This window comes from Saccostrea cucullata, unplaced genomic scaffold (genome assembly GCF_032062105.1).
Source record: "Saccostrea cucullata isolate Sc308-1 unplaced genomic scaffold, CSIRO_AGI_Scuc_v1 ctg914, whole genome shotgun sequence".
NCBI classification, from domain to species: Eukaryota; Metazoa; Mollusca; class Bivalvia; order Ostreida; family Ostreidae; genus Saccostrea; species Saccostrea cuccullata.
In genome coordinates, this window is record NW_026924391.1 from 126,978 (window position 1) to 150,047 (window position 23,070).

Below are 23,070 nucleotides of genomic sequence, written 5' to 3' on the forward strand. Positions count from 1 at the left end.
ATATATATATATATATATATATATATATATTATAAAACACTAAAATGTTTATATACTATATACCTTTATCATAGATTCATAAAGTACCAGGATTTTGGACCTCCTGATTCCAAAAAAGCATGTGAACTTTATCTTACACCTTTATAAGGCCATCCATTGCATTTATTTTGTGTTTACCACACCTCTTTCTTGATCAGCTTTGTCAAGCATTTTTATTATAACTCTTTGTAGAAAGTATCACAATAACTGTCACAATTACCTGCATAGATGTTCATTTTCTAGATGTACAGTGAAAGCTGGCTAATCTGACATGCACTGGGATACAAATTTTGTGATATAGGGAGAGTGTCTAATTACAAATTGTAGTGCAAAAGGTACAGTGGAATGGAAAAAAAAGGTCGAATTCTGATGCAGTAAAACGGATTTCATAGATATCAAGTTAGACAGTTTTCACTGTACCATTGTTGTGCATTTATTTTGGCTCATTAGAATATCTAAAGAGTTTTAGAAAATATATGAAGATAAACAATTTTTGTCTCTTTATATATCTGTAAGCAGCCATTTTCTTTGTTATTTTACTTTCAATGTGTTAATTGTAACAACAATGGGATTTTTGGACACAAGACCTTGGCTTGATGTTGAAGTCTTACATTGATGCTTCATCTGTAGCAAAATTGTGATGTTACATATGCTTTATTTTCAGATTTGACTTATCATCTTATGTGCTTTGACCACTTTCTTTGTGGTTTAGTTTACATTGGGATTTATCTCTTGAAAGTCTTGCAAACTGCTCTAGCTTTGTTGAATAATGCTGTTTCAGAATCCAGTATTGTTCATGTTTTGTAAAAAAATTCCCCCACCACATTAGTTTATTTAAATTACGCTGAATATGACCACGTTTTGTATCTGTGTTTATTTTGTAATGTTTTAGATTAAACGCATGCATCAAATTATGATGATTATTGTACAAGCAAATTCTTTCAGTGTCTTTGTGGATGAGATGTCATTTTTTATGACACATTGTGTCTAATATGAACACCCTATCATATGTCATTTATTTAGAAATTATCACTGAAGTTGATTTTTAAAAAAAAAATAAGGTCAATTGTGAAGGTCAAGGTCAAGGGGTAAGAATTCATAGCATGCTCGGAAATATCTTGTCACAGGTAATGCACATGTCAAATATGAAAGTCCTATCTCTTCTCAATATAAGGAACAAGATGTGTCAAATTGTGAAACACAGATGACCTCGTATGGCAACATAACAAAGATTTAACATTTCTTAATTCAAATGAAATATATTTGATATTACCCAAAGTAAGGTTTTCAGACAAGAAATACGATTGTGAAATACAAAATCCCACCCCCCTGTTCAAAAGAAAGTTATGGCCAAGGATACATTTTTGAAAGGTAGGTCAAACTCCAAGGTGAAAGGATCTGAGTTGTTGATTTCTTTAAAAAGGTCACAAGTAATACATATGTGAAGGATGAAAACCCTAACCTTAACCGTTCAATAGTTATGGCCAAGGTAAAAGTTTTGGAAAAGTAAGTCAATCTCCAAGGTCAAGGTCAAAGGGTCAAAGTTCTTGGTATCCAATGAAAGGTCTTCTCATAAGGATTACATATGTGAAGTACGAAAGCCTTAGCCCTTACCGTTCAAATGTTATGGTCAAGGTTAAACTTTTTTTCAAAAGTACGGAAATCTCCACGGTCAAAGTCAAAATGTCAGAATGGTTGGTATCCAATGAAAGGCCTTGCCACAAAAAATACTTATGTGAAATATGTAAGTCCTAGTTTCTACCATTCAAAAGATATGGTCAAGGTTAAAGTTTTTTCATAAGTACGGAAATCTCCAAGGTCAAAAGGTCAAAGTTGTTGGTATCCAATGAAAGGTCTTGCGACAAAAAATACATATGTGCAAAAATATGAAGTCCTACATGTAGTATCTACCGTTCAAAAGTTGTGGCCATGGTCAAAGTTTTTGAAAATTAGGTCAATCTCCATGGTCAAGGTCAAAGGGTCAAAGTTCTTGGTATCCAATGAAAGGTCTTTTCACAAGGATTACATATGTGAAGTACGATTATCATAGCCCTAGCCCTTTCCGTTCAAAAGTTATGGTCAAGGTAAAAGTTTTTTCATAGGTCTCTAAGGTCAAGGTTAAAAGGTCAAAATTGTTGGTATCCAATGAAAGGCCTTGACACAAAAAATGCATATGTGAAATATGAAATTCCTAGTTTCTACTATTCAAAAGATATGGCCAAAGTAAAAGTTTGGATTTTTTGTGTAAAAGTGGGTCAAACTCCAAGGTCTAGGTCAAAAGGTCAAATATGGTGGTACCCAAAGAAAGGTCTTCTCACAAGGGACACACAAGTGAAATATGAAAGTCATAGCTCCACTAAATCAAAAATAATGGGCAAGGTTAAAGTTTTTGTGACGGACGGACAGACGAATGAGATTTAATGTCCCCTCGCTTTCGCTAAAGCGGGGGACAATAAAGAAGGCAATAAATTGTTATTTTATTCATTATGGTTTTATTTTGATCGGGATTGGTCCAAAATGAATTTTTTTTTTCAATTTGCCATTTCATTTCAATTTCTTGCCAAAAAGACTGAGACTAGTCAAAATTCACATATACTTTGATCATTGTAAACTTTAAGTGAATCATCGTGCATCTCCATCAGATAATAAAGGCTTGTCATAATTTTTAATTCTTATACCACCAACCTTTCACTTGCTATTTGACTTCGAATTAAAGTCATGACACTCCTTAGGTTCATAAACAGTACCTGTATCAGGTTCCAATGAGCAATCTTTGTATCAAGTACGAGCTCCTAGTATTTCTACATTGTTAAGTTAAAGTCTTAAAAAAATAATTTTACACTATTCTGCCTGTAACTTTGAACTTGCTGCATTGACACTGGATTAAAATAAGAACTTTCCTTATTTCAAAAACAATACCTGTACCAATTCTTTTCCAAATAAAGTTTTAGCAGAGACATTTTTTTTCTTTTTTCTACCAGTGACCTTGAAATCACCAAAATGACCTTGGATAAAGGTCAAAGCATATTCTTTGATCATAAGCAATATCTGTACCGAGTATGAGCTTCCACTGACTCTCCATTACAAAGTCAAGTTATGTCATACCTTTTTTCTACTAGTAACCTTGAACTAAATGGAATGACTGGATAAGATCATGACACATTTTTGGGTCATAAGCAATCCCTGTACCAGGTTTGAGCTTCCAGTGATTCTTTCTACAAAGTTATGACCCAGACAAAAATTTCATACTTTTAGGCCAGTGACCTTGAACTTGCAGGAATGACCTTGTGTCAGATCAGGACTCACTGTCGGGTCATTACAAGCAAGCTCTATAACAAGTATAAGCTTCCAATGTTTCCATATATCAAAGTTAGAGCCTAGACAAAATTACATTCACAGACAATGTGATTCCTATATATCCCTAAAACTTCCTTTGTTTGGGGTAAAAAGAGAAGTTTCATTACAAGGAATATACATTTGAAATATGAAAGCCCTAGCACTAATCATTCACATCATTTTGTTTTACCAAAGTAGGTCAAAGTCTAACTTAAAGGTTAAAAAAAGTTCAAAAGGAATGGCCATGGGTAGTAAAAATTAGTAAATTTGGAGACACATAAACAGACAGACAGTTTATCAAAATATGCCCCCAAATCTTCAATTATAGAGGTGGAATAAAAACTCAACAAGTTTAATTCCATGACAAACAGACTGTATAATAGTGTATTTTAATATATATGATAAATTCAAACTGACATAAATTAATCATGTATCACAAGGGACAAACACAGTTTTTACAATTACATGTACATCAGTTATGCTTTTCAAGAAAAATTGAAAAAATATGAAACATCTAGAAAATCTTCATATACTACTTGTGTATGAAGTAGAACATGCTTATAGAACTTGACAAGGAAAAATATTTCATAAAAAACTTAAATTACTTAGAACCTCAGTAACAACTAAAAGAAGGAAAAAGTGTTGCATACAAAGATAAAACTAAATTAGATAAGCAAGAAGCCCATGGGCCACATCACTCACCTGAGTAACTTTGGCCATTATGTTATTAAACAGATTTCCCCCTAATACCTATCTTGACCTTTCCCAATCCCCAGGGGTCATGATCCAAGCAATTTAGAATCTACACTAGTAACACTACCCCAGGATGCTTCCACAGAAGTTTAGCTTTTCTGGCCCAGTGGTTCTTGAGAAGATTTTTTTATGACCCCACCCTATTTTTGTATATTCTTGACAATTTCCCCTCGGAAGGGGACTTTATTTTTATAATTTAAACTCCCACTACCCAAGGATGTTTTGTACTAAGTTTGGTCAAAATTGGCCCAATGGTTCTCAAGAATAAGCTGAAAATGTGAAAAGTTTACAGATGAATGGACAGTCAGACGGATGGACGACGGACAACAGGTGATCAGAAAATCTCATATGAGCTAAAAACTGCAAGGCCTGCTATGTAAATCAAAGGAGAGAAAATATAAAAGAATTTAGATTTTGCATATTGTTATATTTATTTATAATCTAAAACACTAAAAAATAATAATGTTACAATGAGATCACTTTATCTTTTCTAGCAATTTTCAAACTAAAATTAGATATCATTGAGATGGTGGCCATCTCAAAGGGTCCCACTTTCAGCAATGAACATAAAAATGTAAAGTAGCTGAAAGGGGTTTTAACCTTGACTCTTGGCCTAGAAACTTTGTTCAAGGTCACTACACATCCATTGACCAGTGGCACTCTGTGAGAGAAGTATTAGCCACATTGGACCAAGGGGAGAAAGCATATGCTCTGGACAAGGATTCACAATAAAAAAAATTACCTCCCTTTCTCTTAAGCTTAGATATTCAGACAAGCACTGATTTACCTCTCTTGATATTTTTGCTTAAAAATCCAATCTTTAACTTTTTTAAATTAAAAAATATAATATACAGATACAAAAAAAAACATTCAGAAAAAATAACGTAGTATATGAAAAGTTGTACAATAATGTAGTAACACAACGTTGAGTGATCTGCTGTGGATGTCATATGATCATGAGTTATCCTTAATGAGTTACATGTATGTACTCAGCATGGTACACTCCAGAGTTATGTACTCAGCATGGTACACTGAATCCTGAGAATTAAGCTGTTTACTGTGTCCATCACTTTGTAGATATTAGTACATACTCAACTCTGTCCATTGGATTCTGTGAGTTAAGCTATTTAGTGTGTCCATCACTTTGTAGATAACAATGTACTCAGCACGGTCCATTGAATTCTGTCAGTTAAGCTATTTAGTGTGTCCATCACTTTGTAGATATATAACAATGTTCTCAGCACGGTCCATTGAATTCTGTCAGTTAAGCTATTTAGTGTGCCCATCACTTTGTAGATATATAATAATGTACTCAGCACTATCCATTGAATTCTTTGAGTTGAGTTATTTAGTGTGTCCATCACTTGCAGTCCAAACCTTAAATTACTCTCTGCACTATTGTTGAAGCATATTTGTCTGCTATCAAAGAAACATGAAATTGATGGCAGTCTGCCTGTAAAAAAAAGAAATCACAAGGACTCAACATAAATATTAATAAAATCTTAATAAATGAAAAATAGCTAACATATTTTTACAGAATAGAAGGATTTTGCAGAGCTTGTACATGTGTCTTACCTTTATTTTCAGGTCCCATAGTTGATCTCTTTGGAGTCTTGAGGAATCATGTTGATCTGCTTTTGGAAACAGGATCAATGCCAGCATAACCGCCTGCCTATTAACAAAAAGACACTAAGAATCCAAGCAATGAGAGAGTCAAAATCTCCTCTAATTCACATAATGCAAGGTCTAGAGCTTTACATGCATCTGATCTGACTAACCATCAATGTTTAGGTTAGACAGTAGTAAGTCCTTACTTTCCACATTCTTGTTAACTGATTGAGATCAGTCTCATCTTCTACTTGTTAACAAAGGAAATCCAAAGATAATGAAAAAAACATGAACAAAAATACCTTGTGCCAAAATGTTCACCTGAGTCACCTTGACTTTGTCATCAAAAGAAAAATTCTTAATTCATATTTTTTTTACTAATCCTAGTCCAAAGGGATCATGATGTAACGTAATTTGAAACAACACATCCTCGGGATGCCCTATTGTTATAATGCAACACAGTCTTGCTGTTGTGCAGCAGAAGTAAATCCCCCTGGACCTATGATTTGATAAGTGTATAAAGAAAATTTGTAAATTGCAAAAAATAAATCTTTTTACCCACTCCTTAATCAGATATTGGCTGCTGTACAAAGCTTGGCAATAGACTCTTCTTTTTCTTCACTTGGTCAGCACTGGTCCTCTTCCCTTGTCAAATTCCTTGAAAATACTTGATGGAGAGAAGATAAGCAATAATACAAAGCAATGTAATAATCACAGAAATTCAAATGAACATAATCATTACAACATTATTAGCTTGAAAATCAAAAAGCAAATAAAGACAATAAGGTTATGATAGCTAGGAATAAGGTGGAATATTGGGGCAAGGAGAGGAAAGCATAGTTACTTTAGAGTAGGGAGGACAAAGATATGTCAGAAATAATTAAATAAAAAATACTTGTAAGACTCCTGCCTGTTAAAGTGGGTCATTGAAGTTCCATAGGTGAAAAAGAAGTAAAGTCTGATTCTTACTGAAAGTATTCTCCTCATGGCTGCAGCGGAATGGGAAAGGGACTCTTCCTCACTTAGAATTCCTGGTCAGTCTTAACTTTCTTCTGCTTAAAAAGATAAAACAGAGACATAAAAGGGGAAACACTTGCACTTAATACCAAGTGAGAAGCTTCAGTAAAAAGCAGCTTGTTGCTTACCACTTTTGAAACATAATACCTGCAAAACACAGACAGGAATAGACTCTTCTTATATTAATGACCTTGGTCCTCCATTGTTGTTCCTCTTCTGAATCAAAGGGGAACTGAAATCTGTCAATTGAAGGTCCAGATGTTAAAGCTTGGTACAGCCAACATCAATAGGCAAGCAAAGATACAAGAAGTAAAATCTGAATCTTACCCTGCTTTCTGCTGCTGTATGCAGTTCAATGAGAGAGGGAGTCCTCCTCACTTCAGGATCCTGTTCAGCCTTAAAAGTATTCCTTTAAAAAGATAAAAATTAACAGACACCAAAAGAGGATCACTTGCACTTCATACCAAGTGAGAAGATTTCTAAAATAAACTAGTGGCCAATGGGCAATATGCTCACCTAAGCATATTGGCTAGTAAATGACAAATTAGTCCAGTATTGAAAAGTATAAAATTTAGGAAGAGGAGAAGGGGGCTTGAATAACTACCTGGAGACATTTTCATATCAATAACAATGGCTTAGCTGTTCTTGAACATAAAATTTTTTCCTATATATTCCTTTGTTAAAATTTTATCCCCATTGATGCCCCTCCCTGCCCCCTGGAATCAAGATTTGGACAAATTTGAATCTACACTACCTAAGGATGCTTCCATATCAATATGACTATATATGGCTTTGGTATTATTGAGAAGACGTTTCCTATATACTGTAAATCACTTAATTTTCGCGACACCTTATTTTCGCGAGATAGTCAATGACTCTTCATTAGCGAGACAAAATTTTCAAAATTGTGGTCATTGCTCTATATAATCTTAAGGAATTATATTATACGCGAGAATGAAATTTTCGCGACCATACCGTCTCGCGTAATAATGTGAAAATAAAGTTCTCGCGAATAAAAAGTGATTTACAGTATTCCCCTGTCCATTTTGATCCACCATTGGGGCCCTGCCCTACACCTGGGAGTCATGATTTGAACAAACTTAAATCTACACTACATGAAGATGCTACCGTATACATATCACCAGTCATGACATATTTGTTTCTGAGAAGATTTCTAAAAATATTTCCAATATAATCCAATGTAAAACTTTGATTGTCCAATGTGGCCCAAACCTTTTCCCGGTAGACATGATTTGAACAAAATGAAATCTTCACTACCAAAAAGGATGATTTGCTATCAATATAACTAATTGTGGCTTGAGAAAAAAAAAGTATATCCCTACATACTGTAGATTCCTAAATATGTGCGTGGAATTAATTTTCGCGTAATTTCGTGAGAAGCACCACACACAAAATTAAATTACTCGCCTTTATTTTTATGGCGCTGAAATCTATGTAAAATCTCTTAACCAACCATGCATTTGCGAATTATTATTCTTGTGATTTGACGGTGAAAAGCCTATTCGCGATAATTACTCGCGAAAAATAAGGAATCTACAGTATTATATATATTTTTGATCCCCTATTCTGACACCAACATGGGGTCTTGATTTGACTAATTTTGAATCTACACTACCTGAGGATGATGCCACATAAGTGTCTCTTTCCTGTCTCAGTGGTTCTTGAAAAGAAGATTTTTAAAAGATGTCCTTAATTTTTCTCTTATTTGTAGTAATCTTCCATTTGAAGAGGGAGTGGGCCTTCATTTGAATAAACTTAAATCCCATAATGGCATTTATCCAAGGATACTCTTTGCCAAGTTTCGTTGAATTTGACCAAAGATGAAAATGTGAAATTTTACAAACAAGAGGCCCATGGGCCACATCGCTCACCTGAGAAGCTTTGACCACTCTGTTCTTTACCAGATTTCCCCCTTGTAACACATATTGTGACCCCACCCTACCCCACTGATCAAAATTTAGACAATTTGAAATCTACACTACCCCAGGATGCTTCCACATAAGTTTCAGCTTTTCTGGCCCAGTGGTTCTTAAGAAGAAGATTTTCAAAGATTTTTCCTATATATTTCTATGTAAAACTTTGATTCCCCATTGTGGCCCCGCCCTACCCCCGGTGGTCATGATTTGAACAATTTAGAATCTGCACTACCCCAGGATGCTTCCACACAAGTTTCAGCTTTTCTGGCCCAGTGGTTCTTGAGCAGAGGATTTTCAAAGATTTTTTCTATATATTTCTATGTAAAAATTTGATTCCCCATTGTGGCCCCGCCCAACCGCCGGGGGTCATGATTTGAACAATTTAGAATCTACACTACCCCAGGATGCTTCCACAGAAGTTTCAGCTTTTCTGGCCCAGTGGTTCTTGAGAAGATTTTTTAATGACCCCACCCTAGTTTTGTCTTTTCTTGATTATCTCCCCTTGTGAGGGGACTTGGCCCTTCATTTTAACAATTTAAATTCCCCTTCACTCAAGAATGCTTGGTACCAAGTTTGGTCAAAATTGGCCCAGTGGTTCTTGAGAAGAAGTCGAAAAAGTGAAAAGTTTACAGATGGACGGACGGACAGACGACGGACAAAATGTGATCAGAAAAGCTCACTTTAGCCTTTGGCTCAGGTGAGCTAAAAAGATGACAAAGACATAAAATGAACAAAGGTTCACTTCTTTTAAAAACCAGCACTTATATCAATTGATTCTACTACTAAATTGGGTTTGTGATCAGGAGAGATCCTATATGAGATGTTTACCAATGCTTTTGAGACTCATCTTCCCGTGCGCCCTTGCGAACTTAGCCTGGGACAAAATGATACCCAGTATCCGTCTGCTTCCACGTGGAGGCATCGCATAGGACTTGTTGTGGAGAGGCTATGTACTGGCAGGGGAAGTCATACGAATTTCTTCCCCCTTTTCGCATTGCTGCTAGCCAGCGGTGATGGCTGAAAGCGAGAGGTGACAAGCACACAGACACTAACACCAACACACTAGACGCGTCACACAACATTTAGCAGACGTTAGTAGTTTTAGTAGCTTGTTACTTGTTCAGGGTTCTCCATTGTTTGAAATTTTACTGTGTTGCAGAGTTTACGCAAAGCACTAAAATTTCACGGTATTTTAGCGATCAAATTTGCAACTGACTCACTATTCATTATAATTACTTAAGAATACATGCACACAATTTAAAAAAAAAAAAATCACCAATTCGTTACAAAAATAGTATGGTCGAACATATTAGCACATGTTGTGAAATGCAGAGGAAATTCTTGTCTATAAAGTTGAACTACTTACAATTTTTTAAAGCAAATTTGTCATAATTTTTTTGTCAATTTTATTGATCGAATTAAGGAATTACAAAAAAAGAGACTTCGGAATAGTAAAATACTTTTAAAAGTTCCTTGATTGAAAACTATTTATTTACATCAAGTGAATGATTTTGGTACAGTGTTATGTTTGATTTACATTGCAAACATAATTCTAGAGCCATGGCTCTAAAGAAAAGACATTTAAATATATTTTTAAAAATAATACAATGTACTTTAATTGCAACTACTAGTACCAATTAAGCGTTACATGGAAGTTTGAAATCCAATTTTTTGTCTTTGTTCCTTCATGCGTCAAGTCCATTGAGGGTCTAGGAAATAATTGATTATGCAAGGTGAAAGCATAATTAAGTGATCTAGATATCGTATAGAATTGAAAGACGGTAGAATTGTTTGATCAATTATGTTTCAGATGAGAGAAGTGCAAATGAGAGTAGAAATTTGTTGTTTTTATTTTTTTTATTATCACAGATTGTGTAAAATGGCAAAAATTTTTTTAACCCTTCAGATAAAAACTTGAATACACCTTTTGAGAATGTTTCATGCTCTTGTTGCAAAACACAGAATTTTGAAGAGTTTTTTATATTTTTTAATTGTGGCCTGACCAACAAGATGAATTTGAAATATGTCAATGAACCCTTATTAATGCTACTGTACATGAAAGTTTGTGTTAGGTATAAAGTTTTTCCAACATCAATGTCTAAATACAATTGGAATAAAATCTGAATCTTACCTAAGCTACACATAAAAATGCTGTGTTCAAAGAGAGAGGGAGGTCTCCTCACACTAAAAAGTTTTTGATTCTCTTAATTCAAAAACAGACAAAAAACTTGACACTTTAATAAAGTGAGAACTTTTTTTCTCAACTATGCTGTTATGAAAAGCTTACTAGTATGAATTTACTATTAGACCAAGTTTGATAAAAATATAATTTGGTTTATTTAAAACTTAAAAAAAATAAACACATATTTTAAAAAGTGAACAAAATTCAAAATAAGCTTATGCATTAAATCCATTAATCTTTAGTGCATTGAAGTTTCTAGACATTAATTTTGAAAAATCCTGTCAAGTTCAATAAAATGTAATAATATGTATCCATGTAAGTTTCCACAAGAAATTTTTGTTTAGTGAAGGTGAAAAGAGGTCATGCAACTTTGGATAACTAACTTTGGCTAATGGAAAGTAGATTAAGGGTGGATGGATAAATGACAAAACTATTTTCCTAATCATATCAATAAAAAACTTTGAATCTTCATTAAATGAGGATGTTTCCATATGATTATACAAGCAAATTCAAAAACACTGCTTTCTGTGTCTTTGAAAGATAATTTATGGCAGATTGACTCAAAATGCACCCCTATCATATGTCAATTTATATTAGGTCAAAGGGGAAAAATCATTGCAGAAATATTTTGTTGCAAATGTACATGTTAAAAAATCAATCTCACATCAAAAGTTATATATTATATTATATAATATTTTTGAAAAGTGTTAAACACAAAATAATATATTTAGTCTTTTCAATGTAATATAAAATAATTTGAAATCTATTTCTCTTTCAAAATGAAACACCATTTAAAATGTTATTTTTTGGAAAGTAGGTCAAAATTTAAGTTAATGTCTACACTTACAAGATACTTCCAGAGAAGTTATGCTGGTATATCTACAGTGGTATCACCATCATACTTTATTTAATGTTTCCCTTTGAGGGGACTTGGGGGAAAATAATGCCCTTCACTAAAACCAAGTTTGAGAAAAATTGGCCCATGATTGAAAAATTCGATATTTCTTGCAAATCAATATTGTGTTAATTTACAATTGTTTGTTTGTTTTTCAGGAATTTTGATCAGAAAACTCACTTGGAGAGCCTTTGGCAAGTCAGGTGAGCTAAAACTTCAAAGACTAAAATGAACAAATGTTCACTCCTTACAAACCAGCATGTTTATTCAATTGAAAAGATTTACATTTTTAAATTGTTTATGCAAATATAATCCAAGAGAAATTGTTCATTACCAATGCTTTTGAATAAAAATCATTGTTGCGTCCTTGCGAACTTAGCCTGGAGACAAAATGATACCCAATTATCCGTCTGCTTCCACGTGGAGGCATCGCATAGGACTTGTTGTGGAGAGGCTATGTACTGGCAGGGGAAGACCCCACCATAAATTTCTTCCCCCTTTTCTGAATTGCTGCTAGCCAGCGGTGATGGCTTCAAAGTGAGAGGTGACAAGCACACAGACACTAACACCAACACACTAGACGTTTCACACAACATTTAGCAGACGTTGTAGTTTTAGTAGCTTGTTACTTGTTAAATTGTTTGAAATTTTACTGTGTTGCAGAGTTTACGCAAAGCACTAAAATTTCACGGTACATCATCAAATTTGAGACTCACTATTCATTATAATTACTTAAGAATACATGCACACAATGTTTTAAAAAAAAAAAAAATCACCAATTTCTTCGAACATATTAGCACATGTTGTGAAATGCAGAGGAAATTCTTGTCATGTAAAGTTGAACTACTTACAATTTTTTAAAGCAAATTTGTCATAATTTTTTTGTCAATTTTATTGATCGAATTACAGGAAACAAAAAAGAGACTTCAGAATAGTAAAATACTTTTAAAAGTTCCTTGAAAATTGAAAACTATTTATTTACATCAAGTAAATGATTTTGGTACAGTGTTATGTTTGATTTACATTGCAAACATAATTCTAGAGCCATGGCTCTAAAGAAAAGACATTTAAATATATTTTTAAAAATAATACAATGTACTTTAATTGCAACTACTAGTACCAATTAAGCGTTACATGGAAGTTTGAAATCCAATTTTTTGTCTTTGTTCCTTCATGCGTCAAGTCCATTGAGGGTCTAGGAAATAATTGATTATGCAAGGTGAAAGCATAATTAAGTGATCTAGATATCGTATAGAATTGAAAGACGGTAGAATTGTTTGATCAATTATGTTTTAGATAGAGAGAATTTGTATGTTTCAATTTTTTTTTTTTTTATTATCACAGATCTTACTGTGTCAGCAAAATTTTTAATGTGTCGCACAGATAAAATTTGAATCTTTACTGTGTCGGAGAACATTTTTCTGTGTCGGGACCAACACAGTAAAACAGCTCATGGAGAACCCTGCTTGTTAGGGTGTTAATCATGCAAACCTATCCACCACAAGCACTAATCATGCACTAACTAACAAATACCTTAATTACAATAATAACCTACACTCCTCTAAGCTGTCTAACTATCAACTAAAGCCTACTTACTAACTCAAACTACAACACAACTGCACCTACCGGAAATACTATACAAACTAAACCTAAGACTAAGAAACACCTTTGTAACGCTACTTACAACTACTATACACCCCATACTTTCTGAATGCAGCAGAAAACACTCCAGACTGACCTTCAGAGGTGGCTATCTCTGCTTCCTGTCAATTCAAACTCAAGAGGTCAAAGCCTGAAAAAGCCAACATCAATTGGAAAGCCATAATATTGGGAAAAGGTGCTCAGAGGTCAAGTATGAATCTTACCGCACTTTCTGCTCATGAACGCTGTTAAATGGGAGAGGGACTGCTCTTCGAGTCTTCAGGATCCTGGTCAGCCTCAAATTTCTTCTGCTTAAAAAGAGAAAACAAACACATCAAAGGAGAATCACTCACATTCCCTAACAAATGACAAACTTCATTTAAATAATCAATTTGTTACTTACAACCTTGAGCCATATTGGTTGCTGCATAGAGATGGGAAATGGACTCGTCATCTGTCTTCCTGCTGTTGGTCGACCCTGCTCCTCCATCGTTGTTCCTCTTCCCAGTCCCTGAAAGTATAAAACTGGCACAATGTTAGTAAAACTTCAAAAGAATGCAACAAATCACGAAAAGTTACTTACCACTTTGGGCCATGTTGGCTGCTGTATAGAGATGGGAAATGGACTCGTCATCTCGTCTTCCTCTGTTGGTCGACCCTGCTCCTCCATCGTTGTTCCTCTTCCCAGTCCCTGAAAGTATAAAACTGGCACAATGTTAGTAAAACTTCAAAAGAATGCAACAAATCACGAAAAGTTACTTACCACTTTGGGCCATGTTGGCTGCTGTATAGAGATGGGAAATGGACTCGTCATCTCGTCTTCCTCTGTTGGTCGACCCTGCTCCTCCATCGTTGTTCCTCTTCCCAGTCCCTGAAAGTATAAAACTGGCACAATGTTAGTAAAACTTCAAAAGAATGCAACAAATCACGAAAAGTTACTTACCACTTTGGGCCATGTTGGCTGCTGTATAGAGATGGGAAATGGACTCGTCATCTCGTCTTCCTCTGTTGGTCGACCCTGCTCCTCCATCGTTGTTCCTCTTCCCAGTCCCTGAAAGTATAAAACTGGCACAATGTTAGTAAAACTTCAAAAGAATGCAACAAATCACGAAAAGTTACTTACCACTTTGGGCCATGTTGGCTGCTGTATAGAGATGGGAAATGGACTCGTCATCTCGTCTTCCTCTGTTGGTCGACCCTGCTCCTCCATCGTTGTTCCTCTTCCCAGTCCCTGAAAGTATAAAACTGGCACAATGTTAGTAAAACTTCAAAAGAATGCAACAAATCACGAAAAGTTACTTACCACTTTGGGCCATGTTGGCTGCTGTATAGAGATGGGAAATGGACTCGTCATCTCGTCTTCCTCTGTTGGTCGACCCTGCTCCTCCATCGTTGTTCCTCTTCCCAGTCCCTGAAAGTATAAAACTGGCACAATGTTAGTAAAACTTCAAAAGAATGCAACAAATCACGAAAAGTTACTTACCACTTTGGGCCATGTTGGCTGCTGTATAGAGATGGGAAATGGACTCGTCATCTCGTCTTCCTCTGTTGGTCGACCCTGCTCCTCCATCGTTGTTCCTCTTCCCAGTCCCTGAAAGTATAAAACTGGCACAATGTTAGTAAAACTTCAAAAGAATGCAACAAATCACGAAAAGTTACTTACCACTTTGGGCCATGTTGGCTGCTGTATAGAGATGGGAAATGGACTCGTCATCTCGTCTTCCTCTGTTGGTCGACCCTGCTCCTCCATCGTTGTTCCTCTTCCCAGTCCCTGAAAGTATAAAACTGGCACAATGTTAGTAAAACTTCAAAAGAATGCAACAAATCACGAAAAGTTACTTACCACTTTGGGCCATGTTGGCTGCTGTATAGAGATGGGAAATGGACTCGTCATCTCGTCTTCCTCTGTTGGTCGACCCTGCTCCTCCATCGTTGTTCCTCTTCCCAGTCCCTGAAAGTATAAAACTGGCACAATGTTAGTAAAACTTCAAAAGAATGCAACAAATCACGAAAAGTTACTTACCACTTTGGGCCATGTTGGCTGCTGTATAGAGATGGGAAATGGACTCGTCATCTCGTCTTCCTCTGTTGGTCGACCCTGCTCCTCCATCGTTGTTCCTCTTCCCAGTCCCTGAAAGTATAAAACTGGCACAATGTTAGTAAAACTTCAAAAGAATGCAACAAATCACGAAAAGTTACTTACCACTTTGGGCCATGTTGGCTGCTGTATAGAGATGGGAAATGGACTCGTCATCTCGTCTTCCTCTGTTGGTCGACCCTGCTCCTCCATCGTTGTTCCTCTTCCCAGTCCCTGAAAGTATAAAACTGGCACAATGTTAGTAAAACTTCAAAAGAATGCAACAAATCACGAAAAGTTACTTACCACTTTGGGCCATGTTGGCTGCTGTATAGAGATGGGAAATGGACTCGTCATCTCGTCTTCCTCTGTTGGTCGACCCTGCTCCTCCATCGTTGTTCCTCTTCCCAGTCCCTGAAAGTATAAAACTGGCACAATGTTAGTAAAACTTCAAAAGAATGCAACAAATCACGAAAAGTTACTTACCACTTTGGGCCATGTTGGCTGCTGTATAGAGATGGGAAATGGACTCGTCATCTCGTCTTCCTCTGTTGGTCGACCCTGCTCCTCCATCGTTGTTCCTCTTCCCAGTCCCTGAAAGTATAAAACTGGCACAATGTTAGTAAAACTTCAAAAGAATGCAACAAATCACGAAAAGTTACTTACCACTTTGGGCCATGTTGGCTGCTGTATAGAGATGGGAAATGGACTCGTCATCTCGTCTTCCTCTGTTGGTCGACCCTGCTCCTCCATCGTTGTTCCTCTCCCGAGTCCCTGAAAGTATAAAACTGGCACAATGTTAGTAAAACTTCAAAAGAATGCAACAAATCACGAAAAGTTACTTACCACTTTGGGCCATGTTGGCTGCTGTATAGAGATGGGAAATGGACTCGTCATCTCGTCTTCCTCTGTTGGTCGACCCTGCTCCTCCATCGTTGTTCCTCTTCCCGAGTCCCTGAAAGTATAACACTGGCACAATGTTAGTAAAACTTCAAAAGAATGCAACAAATCACGAAAAGTTACTTACCACTTTGGGCCATGTTGGCTGCTGTATAGAGATGGGAAATGGACTCGTCATCTCGTCTTCCTCTGTTGGTCGACCCTGCTCCTCCATCGTTGTTCCTCTTCCCAGTCCCTGAAAGTATAAAACTGGCACAATGTTAGTAAAACTTCAAAAGAATGCAACAAATCACGAAAAGTTACTTACCACTTTGGGCCATGTTGGCTGCTGTATAGAGATGGGAAATGGACTCGTCATCTCGTCTTCCTCTGTTGGTCGACCCTGCTCCTCCATCGTTGTTCCTCTTCCCAGTCCCTGAAAGTATAAAACTGGCACAATGTTAGTAAAACTTCAAAAGAATGCAACAAATCACGAAAAGTTACTTACCACATTAGGCCATGTTGGCTGCTGTATAGAGATGGGAAATGGACTCGTCATCTCGTCTTCCTCTGTTGGTCGACCCTGCTCCTCCATCGTTGTTCCTCTTCCCAGTCCCTGAAAGTATAAAACTGGCACAATGTTAGTAAAACTTCAAAAGAATGCAACAAATCACGAAAAGTTACTTACCACTTTGGGCCATGTTGGCTGCTGTATAGAGATGGGAAATGGACTCGTCATCTCGTCTTCTTCTGTTGGTCGACCTTGCTCCTCCATCGTTGTTCCTCTTCCGAGTCCCTGAAAGTATAAACTGGCACAAGATTAGTAAGACTTCAAAACAATGCAACAAATCACAAAAATTCAAGTGAATAAAATCAGTACAACACAATTCGTTGAAAAATCAGAAAACAATGACAGTGAATTCAGGAAGACGAATGAGGGGGAAAGGGAAGGGGATGGTTAGTTATGTTAGAGTCAGCAGGGGCCAGGGGGTAGGGGAAAGAAGGGAGAAAATCAAAAATACTTCCATATAAGCTTCCTTTGCTGTTGCTGTGGCTTCTGGTGATGTTTCTTCTGAACTGTCTCAGCATTTCTGCTTCCTGTCAATTCAAAATCAATAGGTCAAAGCCTGACAAAGCCAACATCAATTGGAAAGCCAAAATACTGGGAAAAGGTACAAAGAGGTCAAGTATGAATCTTACCCCATTTTCTGCTCATGAATGCTGTTAAATGGGAAAGGGACTGCTCCTCACTTCAGGATCCTGGTCAGCCTCAAATTTCTTCTGCTCTTATAAAGAGAAAACAGACACATCATAGGGGAGACACTCTCATTTCACATGAAGTATGAAACTTCATTTAAAAGCATAGATAATCAAAGATTATGAAGCTCACCTCGACGAATGTTATCAGTTTAAGTAATGCAAATCTCACATCATATTTCCTTAACAGTTAGTATTTATCCTGACAACAATATTCAAGCAAATTCTGTTTAAATAGGTTTTAAAGTTCATTGAGGATTGACATTTTCCAAATACTTGAACCTGGTCACTCGTTTGAAGAATGCAGGTCAGATCCAGCATCCAAAGCAAGTTTCAAATGTCCATCTTTAGAAGCTTCATCCATGCAAGTTTGGTCAGGGTAGAGCTGAGTTGGGAATAATTTCATCACTCATCTGGAAAAAGTAGGTCAGATCAAGCATCCAAAGCAAGTCTGGTAGTGTCCATTCCTAGATGCATCATCCATGCTTGTTTGGATCGGGTAGGACTTACAGTTTCTTGGGAATGGACCTGCTCCAAAAACCTTAACCTGGTCACTCATCTGGAAAATGTGGGTCAGATCCAGCATCTGAAGCAAGTCTGGTAGTGTCCATTCCTAAATGCATCATCCATGCAATTTTGGTCCAGGTACAACTTATACTTACTAGAACATGGACTTGCTCCTAAAACTCTACCATGGCACAAATGCTAACCCTGAGGCTGGTGTCAGGGTATAGCATAACTACATCTTGACTTTGTTGAGGTAAGTTCAAGTTCAAAATAAAGCTTTAAGGTAAAAAAAATTTTTGCATTTGAATAACCTTCATCAATATCTCTAATTTGATTGTGATTATTCAACAGGTTAATAGTTATATTAGAATGACTATTTCCAAATATTTCCTTGCTCCAAAAATTTTGACTCTTTCACTCATCCATAAAATGTAGGTTGGATTCAGAATCTAAAGCAAGCCTGGTAATGGATCCATGAAAGATTGGTCAAAATAGGCCTTATAGTTACTTGGAAATGAGACTAGCTCAAAAAACTTTTAACCTAGTCACTCATATTAAAAATAAAGGCCAGATTCAGCATCTGAGGCAAGCCTGGTAGTGTACTTCCATATATTTTATTTTTTAGATGTACATGAACGATTCTTGTAAGTTTGGTCAAAATACTTGGAAATGACACCTGCTTCAAAAACATTAACCTGATCATTCCTTTAAATTAGCTGAAATTGCAGTCTCTGAAACCCTGGTTGGTACAATGAAACACATTTGAAGCATCTTACATACATCCCTTAGGGGCTAGGACATAGATGTACTTAAAAAGAAGTCTGCTCCAAAAACTTTCATCTGGGACACCAACACTTGCACTGATCCCATGGGTGTTACTAAGATTCCTGTCCACATCATATTGGTGAGCAAAAAAATGATTAAAATGCATATTTTTTATGCCATCTCTGATTTGATGAATAAAGAACTTTATTCGGTAATAACCAATATTTGCCCCCTAAATCAAACTTTGATGAAGATATATTTAATTAAGTTCTTAAATAGTGGAGTGTATGCTGACTTCAAAGCGCTGAATATTTTCATAAGGAATGACGCCATATTTATGTAATGACGTCACAAACATGACGTAAATTTCAGTTTTTAATGAATTTTACAGAAAAATGTACATATTTCGTCGATATTTTGAGTAAAAGTCACCGAGCGCATGTGTGTTCAGGATCAATATTTTGATATAAAGTGTAGATTGATAATATCAATGAAATATGTCAATATTGTTCCTGAACAAACTTGCGCTCTATAAATTTTAAAGCTAAGATTGTTGAAATTTTGTCCATTTTGTCCTCTTTCTGAAAAAGGATGTAAAATCGGACTACTTTGTGACGTCATGAAAACAAAAATTGTGAATACACTGCTTTGACACTATAATATTTTAATGTTAATTTATATTTCTCATACAATTTATTGAATTCAGCACATTTCAGGAAGTTTTCAAAATTTGACTTTTGTGGGGGCAAATATATGCAATATACCGCATATATGCAAGAAAAAAGTCATGCCGACAACCTCACCGCTTGATTTCCAGCAGAATCCGGAAAGGGGGCAAAACATCAATTGGCTGGGCGATTCCATTTGAGAAAAAAGTGACATTTGGTTGAAATTTAAAAACAAGAGGCCCATGGGCCACATCGCTCACCTGAGTAACTTGGGTGATGAAGTTCTTTACCAGATTTCCCCTCTTGCTATACCTATCATGCCCCCTTACACCGTCCCTTTTCCAGATTTTAATATTTTAGAATCTACAATACCCCAGGATGCTTCCACATAAGTTTCAGCTTTCCTGGCCCAGAGGTTCTTGGGAAGAAGATTCTTAAAAGATTTTTCCTAAATACAGTGTATATCTGTGTAAAACTTGGATTCCCTATTGTGGCCCCACCCTACCCCCGGGGGTTATGATTTGAACAATTTAATATCTACACTACCCAAGGATGCTTCCACATAAGTTTCAGCTTTCCTAGCCAAGTGGTTCTTGAAAAGAAGATTCTTAAAGATTTTTTCTATATATTTCTTTGTAAAATTTGCATTCCCTATTGTGGCTCCGCCCTACCCCTGGGGGTCATGATTTTAAAATTTAATATCTACGCTACCCAAGGATGCTTCCACATAAGTTTCAGGTTTCCTGGCCCAGTGGTTCTTGAGAAGAAGATTTTTAAAGATTTGTTCTATATTTTTGCATGTAAAACTTGGGTTCCCTATCGTGGTCCTGCCCTACTCCCGGGGTCATGATTTTAACAATTCAATATCTACACTACCCAAGGATACTTCCACAAAAGTTTCAGCTTTCCTGGCCCAGTTGTTTTTGAGAAGAAGATTTTTAAAGATTTGTTCTATATATTTCTATGTAAAATTTGGATTCCCTATTGTGGCTCCACCCTACCCCCGGGGGTCATGATTTTAACAATAAAATATCTACGCTACCCAAGGATGCTTCCACATAAGTTTCAGCTTTCCTGGCCCACTGGTTCTTGAGAAGAAGATTTTTTAATGACCCCACCCTATTTTTGTCTTTTCTTGATTATCTCCCTTTGTAAGGGAACTCGGCCCTTCATTTCAATAATTTAAACTCCCCTTTACCCAAGGATGCTTTGTACCAAGTTTGGTTAAAATTGGCCCATTGGTTCTTGAGAAGAAGTCGAAAATGTGAAAAGTTTACAGACGGACAGACGACGGACAAAATGTGATCAGAAAAGCTCAATTGAGCCTTCGGCTCAGGTGAGCTAAAAAACTATAATTTTGTCATTTTTCTATTTATGTAAATAAATATTAGTTTATCTTTTATTTGCAAGGTACTCATTGACTTTTTTACTTGCATATGAGGTATTAAGGTACAGGAGTACCTCCCTCTTTTTCAAAAGGGAGGGGAGTTTAGTGTGGTATGAGTGTGTGCAGGTATGTGTTAACTTGACACTGTGTGCAATGCGCAAGTGTGAGTACGTTGTTGTCTGTTGTGCATGGAGGTGTGTAGATCTAGTCACATGTATTGCAGGAGAGATTGCGTATTATAATATTGTAAGTCTTGTATGATTAATGCTGAATACAAATATAAACAATTACTATCATTGTCAGTTTATACATACAATACTTCAACATTCACTCAATCAGTATTTGGAGCACGTCGTTTATATATTTATTTGAACATCAATTAGATTATACATTACAGAGTCCAAATATATTATAACCAAATTTTGTTTGTTTTGATTGTCTGTTGGAAATCTTCTTTGGTGAAATTGGGAAAACACATACTTTTTGCCATTATGAATGGAGCAAAAAACAGGCCCCTTCGACACCCTAAAAATGCCTGTCAGTAAAAATATTTGCATTATCAATACACAGTCGATTCAGGGCAAAGTAAACCACACTTAGGATCTGATGTCCCAAACTTATACAGAGTCTAAAAGCACAATACATTTTCAAACGATATTTCACTTTTTTGTTTTATAGATTAATTCACCTGTAGGTTTTAAGCTGCTGTCCCTTTCCGCAGCTTAAAAATACTTTATCAACGTTTTATCAATACGTGCATCTGAATCCGACAAATGTTATTTCAAATAATGTTAACTGTTTTCCCCAACCAACTCACCTGACCGTCCACTGACGCCAAGATTTCCTGTTCGCGCCACATGTCAAAATTTAAAACTCACAATTTCGATCCCGATGCAAATAAATTACAAATGCATGCAAGAAACAAATAATAAATTTATGTATTAATCAATCCCCCAATTATAAAACAATTTTAGCAGTTAATCTAGAATATGCTCTACCTCTGGGCAGGACAAAATATTTATGTCTCAAACCTGTCTTGTTATATAAGCGACTTTGCTAGGTTACTGGAAGGATGGGAGAGCGGGGGGGGGGGGGGGGGTCTGAGATAATTTTTTTTAAAGAAATGCGTTTCAATTTTTCATGTATTCGGTTGATTTTTATGGATTCTATTGCATTTTGAAAATGTGAATAACCTCTTAACCGAAAGCCTTTTTTTTTAATGCACATTTGCAAGATTAAATTAATGCGACGAATATATCCTGTCCTATTTATTCCCTTGTAACTACATTTCCCCTAAAATTGCAGACTATTTCGTGTCATTTGTAAAACTATCTACAGCTGTCTAAGGAGATCTGGAAGTTGTGTCGTTTGACCACTGACCAGGGAAAAATACCCTTTGAAAATGGCGGGGATGTCAAAATATACAACCTTCCTCAGAGAAATTAAACAAATTCTTAAACATTTTTTATTACAACAGCTTTAGAATATTTACCTCAATTTTTGATCATCTCTGGGCTCCTGTAATGCACTTTCGACTGAAAAATGTATTGAACTGATCTGAAAGTCTGCTGCGCAGTTACCTGTTACTGCTTTGTGAATTCAGTTGTGAATTATGTTCAAACATCATGCTCAGGTGATTTAATTACGTATTCATCATTCATTACACTACTGCGGTCATTAAATCGTGAAATATAAACTAACGCTGCGAGTACACAATTTTTTTGTTACATGTATATTGTAAATTTTAACAGAAAATCTTGTGCGTGGGTATTTTAATAAACTTTTTAAAATTACAGTCATGAATTACATTTATATGTAACAGTTATGTTTATTCAAAATAATATACCGATATAAACATACATTGTAGACGGTAAAATATTCATGAATATACTTTAATATATAGGGTATATCAATCTATAATTGCTTGCATGCTTATTTTGAGTGCAGAATACCAAGTCATAATTATATTATATTTCAAGATTAAAAGCATGGCCTAGACTCCCAATCATAGTAGGACATAGGGATGTGCGATTTTATCGGTATACCGGTATATCGCGATTTTTAGCCGGGCTTATTGCTCAAAGAGCAATTGCCGGCTTATGTGATCCTGTTCAATGCAGGA

The 23,070-nt window shown here is 36.0% G+C and overlaps 3 long non-coding RNA genes across 7 annotated transcripts; all 3 read right to left on the reverse strand.

The window, feature by feature from the left end:
* Positions 1-5,140: 5,140 nt before the first annotated feature.
* Positions 5,141-6,662, reverse strand: LOC134266348 (uncharacterized). 5 transcript variants are annotated; one of them, XR_009991955.1, is made up of 4 exons: positions 6,632-6,662; positions 6,299-6,403; positions 5,704-5,800; positions 5,141-5,581 (listed from the first exon to the last, which is right to left on the reverse strand). It is a non-coding gene; the product is annotated as an uncharacterized LOC134266348 (long non-coding RNA). The 5 variants fall into 5 exon arrangements; XR_009991954.1 differs by having other exon boundaries at positions 6,295-6,403; XR_009991953.1 differs by adding an exon at positions 5,907-5,983 and having other exon boundaries at positions 6,295-6,655.
* Positions 6,663-6,713: 51 nt separating this feature from the next.
* LOC134266349 (uncharacterized) lies at positions 6,714-10,115 on the reverse strand. The gene is made up of 4 exons (XR_009991956.1): positions 9,519-10,115; positions 7,081-7,162; positions 6,901-6,992; positions 6,714-6,791 (listed from the first exon to the last, which is right to left on the reverse strand). It is a non-coding gene; the product is annotated as an uncharacterized LOC134266349 (long non-coding RNA).
* Positions 10,116-16,898: 6,783 nt separating this feature from the next.
* LOC134266354 (uncharacterized) lies at positions 16,899-22,580 on the reverse strand. Its single transcript, XR_009991957.1, has 3 exons — positions 22,441-22,580; positions 17,565-17,650; positions 16,899-17,462 (listed from the first exon to the last, which is right to left on the reverse strand). It is a non-coding gene; the product is annotated as an uncharacterized LOC134266354 (long non-coding RNA).
* Positions 22,581-23,070: the final 490 nt, after the last annotated feature.